We start from the raw sequence: 7676 nt of genomic DNA, 5'->3' as shown, positions 1-7676 counted from the left end.
TGCTTCTCCACCCCTCCCCCTCTCCTTCCTCTCTGTCTCTCTCTTCCCCTCCCGCAGCCAAGGCTCCATTGGAGCAAAGATGGCCTGGGCGCTGGGGATGGCTCCTTGGCCTCTGCCCCAGGCGCTAGAGTGGCTCTGGTCGCGACAGAGCAACGCCCCGGAGGGGCAGAGCATCGCCCCCTGGTGGACGTGCCGGGTGGATCCCGGTCGGGTGCATGCAGGAGTCTGTCTGACTGTCTATCCCCGTTTCCAGCTTAAGAAAAATACAAAAGAAAAAAAAAAAGAGTCCCATGGGGCTGAGCCTTTGAAAGAACCGCCTTGTGCTCTGCTACCTGTCATCTCACAGGGAGGGAGGGAGGAGAACTCTGGGCTCCCTCCCCAGCACCCTGTCGCCAGACCCATTTGTCTGGTGTAGTCATTGTAGCTGGCAGGGACGGTCCCCTGGCTGGGTTGTCATGCTCTGTCACAGGCAGCATCTCCATGGTGATGGGAAGATGGGGACTCCGTAGAGGGACAGGGCCCAGGCTCCCAGCAGCCTCGTGGGAGGGAGGCTGGCTGGTTCTGCTGACAGTTAAGGGATGCTGAGACTTGGAGATCAAACCAGGTTCGGGGGAGGGGGGGTTGTTGGAATGAGAGATGTTTATCGTGCTTTGTATCAACACACACTTGTGTCATAGAAGAGAAACCTGAACTGTAAGAGGCAGGGGGGATCGCGGTTGGTAAATAGAAACACATTGGGGAAAACGGGCAGATGGCTAAAATTAACCGGCACTTTCAAAAGCCATTATTAACTTAAATGGGGATAAATTAAAACAGTAACAATCGCCACTGAAACCAAATAAATAAATAAATCAATGGAAACCATCAATTCAGATTTCTAACTATATCTTAGCCGTGCTTTGTAACACTGGCTGGCTGTAATGCTAAGAGCGCCATGTGTACTTTGGACACTTCTGGTTAGGCTTGTTTGCTATGTAACATTTTTGTTGCTGTTGTGAAGAGCATCGGCCTCACACTATTAACACCACCGTTAACTGGTGCCTGTTCGGTGGCATTGATTTGACAAATTGTGGAATGGGTCTGTGAGCGCTGGTCAAAGGAAGGGGCTTTGTGTTTGGGGGCTCCATGAGAGGCCATAAATAAGCCTGGAGGAAGAGTGATATGACTGGGAAATGCCTCCTATTCAGTGAACCCAGTCATTAGTGCTAATTGGGACCAGGTGACACGTGGCTCACTGAAATTCACAGATCATCCAGAAACCTCTCTCTGACCAGTGTCCTCCAATGTCTTCCCCATCAAACCAGACACTAGAGGATCTCACAAATAGAGAGGGAGAAATGTATTAAATCGAATTTCACCTCCCCAAAGATTCCCGGGTCCTATCTTCTCACGGATAAATTCAGAACAAGAGCCGGAGGTAGACCGAGTTACAGCTCATCCTCTAGGATTAAAAAGGAAAATCTCAACCCAAGTTTGTAAACCAGCTCTTTGAAAATCAGACAGACGCCCTTGGGTCCCTCAGCGGGCCTGGCCCGAGGGCTGACGGGTGACCTAGTGACATAGGAAATGTATTTTGAGTTCTAAGTCCTGTAGTCAATCCCCTCTGAGTCCTAAACCCAACGCTCTAACCCCTACATCTCTCTCTGAGCCCTAAACCTAAGGTTTTTGCTTTAGCTTTTGTGTTTGAACTGCAGTAAAATTCATCTTAACATAACATCAACCATTTTAAAGTGAACAGCACAGGGACATTGAGGGCATTCCTAATGTGACCTCCCCCCCTAGTCACCTTCGTCTACCTTCTAAACATTCAGTGAGGCATCGCACCCCCAAATCCCCCGAAAAACTCCTTGGGACCTATTAACAATCCCCCCACATTCTCCTCATCCCCAACCCTCAGCAAGCACGATCTACTTCCTGTCTCTCTGCATTCCCTGGATGGGGACAGCATGTAGGAGGTGTTTGGGCAAACTTGCCCCAGACTGAAACATGATCTGTTGTTTACTGTCCCTTCCAGGGGGCCCACCTGCCAATAATGAAAAACACTCCTATCCACTTGGGCCCTGTGGGCAGGTGAAGGTCTTGCAACTTCAGGGAACATCCATCATCTGGGGTGGAGGCTAACACAGGCAAAAGTATTTGAAGAATCAAAGGAATCATTATCTAAGCAGCCTCATATAGGACACAGCCGTCTGAGTGCCCAGGGGCAGCATACTAACCAAATAATTCAACCTCCTGCTGACCAAAACTTAGCCATATTTCCCCCTTTTCCTCTTCCTTTCTAGAAACTAGAAGATTTTATAGCGTACAATTCAGGTGGTTGTAAACAATAATAATAATAATAGTGAGTGATAACATATAGTTCTAAAATCAAATAGACCTGAGATTTTTTCAGGCTATTTATAAAAACAGACAGTTTGACTTTTACCGTTTTGATGTCTTTTTGTACTTGAGACTCCGGAAGAGCAGAGCTGACTCCTCGCTGGCAGAATTTGGGTTCATTTTAGATGAGTCAAATAGTACTTAAGATTTAGAAAAATATGTAAAGAGCAACAAGCCACTCTGGCACAGATTTAGTTAGTGAGGCACAACTGTTACTGGTTTGCCTAAAAATCAGGCTACGAAGGTCAGTGAAACAGCAAGCTGACAGGTGTTTTTTTCTTTTACATAGCCCCAATCTTTTGAAGTTTGCTTCTCTCCTTGTTTTCCTGGCTCCCCGGTGTCTTGTGTTGTCTCAGTAACAAGACGTTTCATCCTCGTCACCCACCAACCCCACCAAACACAATGTGGAGTGGCCACTCGATCACCTTTTTCCAACACTTGGCACTCGTCCTGAGGCGCCTTCAGCCTGGCAGGGTTTTCCAGCACAAGATGTTGATGATGTTGGTGTTGATGGTTAACAGTGAGGCCGACTACAGGGAAGGGTTGGAGAGGGCAGTCATGAGAGCCATCGTCTCGGTCACTTCTTCAGCACCGAACACTGCGCTGGGTCCGCCCAACACATTATCGTTTTTTTTAATTTATTTATTGTGTTTACATAGATTCTAGTGTTGCCCTGATTGCACCCCCCCTCCCCCGTATTCCCCTCAACATCTCCCTTCCCTCCCTCCATAGCAACCTCCCCCCTTCCCTTCAGGTTTATCCCATCCTATCATCCCCTTTCCCTCTGTCCTCTTTTCCTCTGGTCCCTTTGATCCCTCCTCTGTCTCAATTTCATTCCTCAGTTCTCATTGTTCCTTGAATTCCTCAAATGAGTGAGGTCATATGATATTTTTCTTTCTCTGCCTGGCTTATTTCACTCAACATAATAGTTTCCAGGTCCATCCATGTTGTTGCAAAAGGTAATATTTCCTTCTTTTTCATGGCCCCATAGTATTCCATTGTGTATATGTACCACAGCTTTTTAATCTACTTGTCCACTGACGGACACTTGGGCTGTTTCCAGATCTTCGCTATTGTGGCTTTGATGGCTGACACGTTATCTTATTTCATCTTCTTGCTCACCACACACTGCAGGTAGTATCACCCCCCATTTCACAGGCGAAGACACAGTCGCTTCTTCAATGCCCAAGGCAAAGAGGGGAAAGGTAGGATTTGAAGCCATGTACTTCGATCTCCAGAGCAAGAGTCCTTTTCCCCTTGGGATGACTCCAACCTCAGCTATACTCCAGTTATAGCTGTTGACTGCAGGAGTGGCCAAGCCTCACACCATCTGGGTCTCCTGCCCGTGTGGCCCACCCACCTTGCCCTCACTTCCTTGTGTCCACGTCTGGCCCGTTATTCCTGGTGCCGTGGAAATGCCCGCTCCACCCCACACGTCCCTTGGAAGGACGGGCTATCTGCTGGGTGCGTCTATCCATACAGTCGCACCCAAGAATGCCAAAAGCATTACAAAACTCATGGTAAAGTTTTTACCATTTGCCCCAAACAAAATAATGTTTTAATGCATAGGAAAACGTGCCTGTAATTCCAGATAGATCCATGAAAAGAGAACATAAGTTTGGGCCACATGAAATGGCCATTTGTATACATCAGAAAAGGCCCAATATCAGCAATTTTGTGTGCAGCTGAATATATTCCTCCAACCATGTGTCTGTTGATGGTGGTGATATTCCTCATTTTTTTTTAAATGACATCAAATTGATGTCTGTACTCATTTTAACAGTCAAATGATGCTCTGTGTCATTGCATGATAGGGCTGAAAAATACCTAGAGACCATTCATCTAACGTCATTTTTAAGATCTGGAAATAGAGTCTCACAGAGAGTTACTCACAACACCCAGGACAGCAACTCCAGTTTCCTGATTTCCAACTCAATCCTTTCTGTCCTTGTACAACTCGCGGTGTGACTGGGCAGAGCCAGCGTGGGGTTGGATGTGCATCTGAACAGACGAGAAACAGCCACGTCCTGGGTGAAAAAGTTAGTGGTGGAAGTAGCAGACGTGTTCTGGGGCTGCTGCTCTTACACATTGGGATGTGTCTCCCCACACAGGCTGGACACAGACTCTTCTCTACCTGGTCTCAGCGGCTGGGGGGGGGGGGACGACTGCCGTCCATGCCCGAGTCAACCTGGTCCCACCAACCCCGTGCCTAATAAGTAACTCAAAAAACAGATCAATCCAGGCTCTTTGCCAATATCCGCTTTCTGGCTACGGAAGGAGCATGCTACAGGTGTGACCGGGAAGAGCGGGACTGAGGGTTCGGGGGACGGTGTAACCTCCTCATTTAGGAAACGTTCTCTCTGTTGAAGTCTGAGCAGTGTCTGTGTCACTCTGTCCCTCTACTCGGGTGTCTCTGCCCGTCCAGAAAGAGCCCTCGTTAGAACACACACACATATTCACACGTTCATTCCCTCAACAAACACGGCAGCCTCTGTTCTTCCTGCCTTTGTGGGGGGACATCCCAAATTGTGAGCAACCCTCACCCCAGGTAAAGACCAACCTGCTAGGCTCTCTGTCCCCCTGGCTGCTGGGGACAAACGTCCTCCCTGGGAGGGGTGCATACGGAGGTCTCAGGAAGCTGAGCGCAAGCAGGATGGTGTGCGGTGACATAGCCCTTAGCTTTGGGGCACCTGCTGGCACCCAGGGCTGGAAAGCCCCTCCCCTCCGAGGCCAGTCAGAAGGATGGGGCGGGGTCCCAAACCAGAGGCCAACATCGCAGAAGCCATGGCGTGGCCCTCAGGGGCGTGGCTCCACTGTCTGCAGAATTCTAGGTAAGGCAGGTGGGAGTCAACACCTGGACGTGGTGGGACAAGTCTGGAGGGGTTGCTGGGTCATTGGGGTACCCACCGCTCTGCATTTCTCTCCATCAGAGCCCTCAGCCTGTTTTATTGCTGGGTGTCATCCCTCTGACCGGGCAGGCGTGGGGGTCTCTTGTTTATTTCTGCCTCCCTGGACTCACACTGCCTGGAGGCCATTGTGAGGGTTTGGTGAGTGAAAAAAAGAGTGAATACATGAATACACATGGGCTCTAACCAGGGCTACCATTCATGGAGAGGCAGAGTCACCTGTGTAAATGGATTGGCAAGTGGTATCATCTGTTGGCATCACATTGTTGAGCGCTCAGTTGGTTGGAGGAAAAGCTTACCCTATGCTGGGATGTGCTTTGGAAGGTCAGCACCCCGCAGGGATGAAGTGGGGTGGGAGCCTCTGACGTCGTCACCCCCCCATTAGCAGCCTGGTCAGTGTGGCCCGGTTCATTGGCGGCTTCCCACCTTCCACGATGCAGATGCCACCCCGTGGGCCTGGGCCCCAGGCGAGGAGGGCACAGGAGGGGTTTGCAGATGAAGTAAACATCAAGGAAGGACATTAGGAGAGAAGGGAGAAAGAGGGGTGCATCTCCCCCAAAGCTACCCCAGCTCCTTCAGGAAGCCCACCCCGGGTCTTTCAGGAAAACGGACCTTGACAGGCCCCCCAAAAGCCCCAAGGAGGTTTACTGGGGATAAGCATTTGTCTTTCAACTTACTGTCTTCAAAGAAATCACCCACGAGCTGCCTTCCAGCCCAGGATGCAAAATGCTCGGTACACGTAGCAAAGCAGCAACATGTGCCCAGCACGGCTTTGCCAACACCCTCTCTCTCCAGCCGACAGTACGACGTTGGGCCACGAGCCTCCTCTCCTGGGTCCTCTGTTTCCTTGTGGGTCAGATGTTGACAGTCATTCCTACCTCACATGTTCTACTGACTTCTATGACAGTTCTGAATTTCAAGTGTGAACAACTTACATAGCGTCGCAGCACCTGAGACATGCGTGTGCATGCGCGCATATGTGTGTGTGTGTGCACGCATGAATGCGCATGTCTGTGTGTGGGAAGGGTGGGTCAACGTGAACCATGCTGTTTAAGTATCTAGGGATTGCCTGACCTGTGGTGGCACAGTGGATAAAGCGTTGACCTGGAAATGCTGAGGTCGCCGGTTCGAAACCCTGGGCTTGCCTGGTCAAGGCACATATGGGAGTTGATGCTTCCAGCTCCTCCCCCCCTTCTCTCTCTCTGTCTCTCCTCTTTCTCTCTCTCTTTCTCTGTCTCTCCCTCTCCTCTCTAAAATGAATAAATAAAAATTAAAAAAAAGAATGCTAAAAAAAAAGTATCTAGGGACATGATCAGTATTGAAACAATGTTTTTGAATAGTTAAGTGTGAGCCACGTAAACCACTTTAAGGAAGAAATAAACAGTGTTAACAACAACCCTTGAATTAGAGAGACCCACATCTGGAAACAGAAGTACAACGTGCCCATTTCTCTTCTGGGAAGCCATGTAAACAGCAGACTCGGGGAGCAGTCCTAACACACTTCAAAGCCCCCCCACCGAGGGCATGCACTGTGCTTTCTGTTCCAGGCCCAGTCCGAACGCCTGGGCCCTCTGAACCGTACTGGGAACACTTTGCTGCCGTCAGTGGCTTAACCTGTCGCCCTTGAGTCCCATTGAACATCATCCCTGTGAAACAACATGCCTCCCCCCGTGACTTTGAACCCCGAGCCATGGAACAAGCCTGGGTTTGCCCTGCACCTGACCTTTGGAAGAACCTCACCCCCCAGATGAGACCACACATCCGCTCTCCGCAGGGTTTGCTCTGCACGAGTCTCTATAAAAGCCCTCCACCCACGCCTGGCCTGGGACCCCGTCACTCTGTAGGGTTTGGTAGGAGACGTGCACCTCGTGGCTCCATCTCCACACCGCAAGCTGGCGTCCCTCAGTTTCATCAAATAAGCATCCTCTTTGGTGACACATGACAGAGAGAACTGGGGTATGTGGGGGCCATGTGGCCACACCTGGAGCCTTGTGGGAAGCGTGGGGGAGGTTGTTTGCTTCGGGTTCTAGTCCTGCCGCAAAGGAGCGATGACGGAACACCGGCCTGTGGTCGCACAGATGTATGGGGCTCTGCTGGGACAGTCTGCCACCTTTGCTTGATGTCCCCGGGGGGGTTGGGTGCCGTTCTGGATGAGTGACCAGCCTGCTGTCCCAACATGTGGTGACTTTAGGGCAGGAGAGCCTGGCCACAATTCCTATGCAGCCTAGTCATATATGTACCCCAATAGGAGGCAATGGGTGAGGTCAGGGACCCCCCCAACTCCAAAAACAATAACTGCTGGGTAAAGTGAATAAATTGCACAAGGGACACCCTCTGTTTTCTTTTCATTATCACAGCCTCAAACACAAAGACTTCTGAAGCAATAGCCAT

The sequence above is a fragment of the Saccopteryx leptura genome, chromosome 11 (genome assembly GCF_036850995.1).
Source record: "Saccopteryx leptura isolate mSacLep1 chromosome 11, mSacLep1_pri_phased_curated, whole genome shotgun sequence".
Taxonomy (NCBI): Eukaryota; Metazoa; Chordata; class Mammalia; order Chiroptera; family Emballonuridae; genus Saccopteryx; species Saccopteryx leptura.
The sequence above is the reverse complement of the archived record's forward strand: the minus strand, read 5'-3'. Positions refer to the sequence as shown.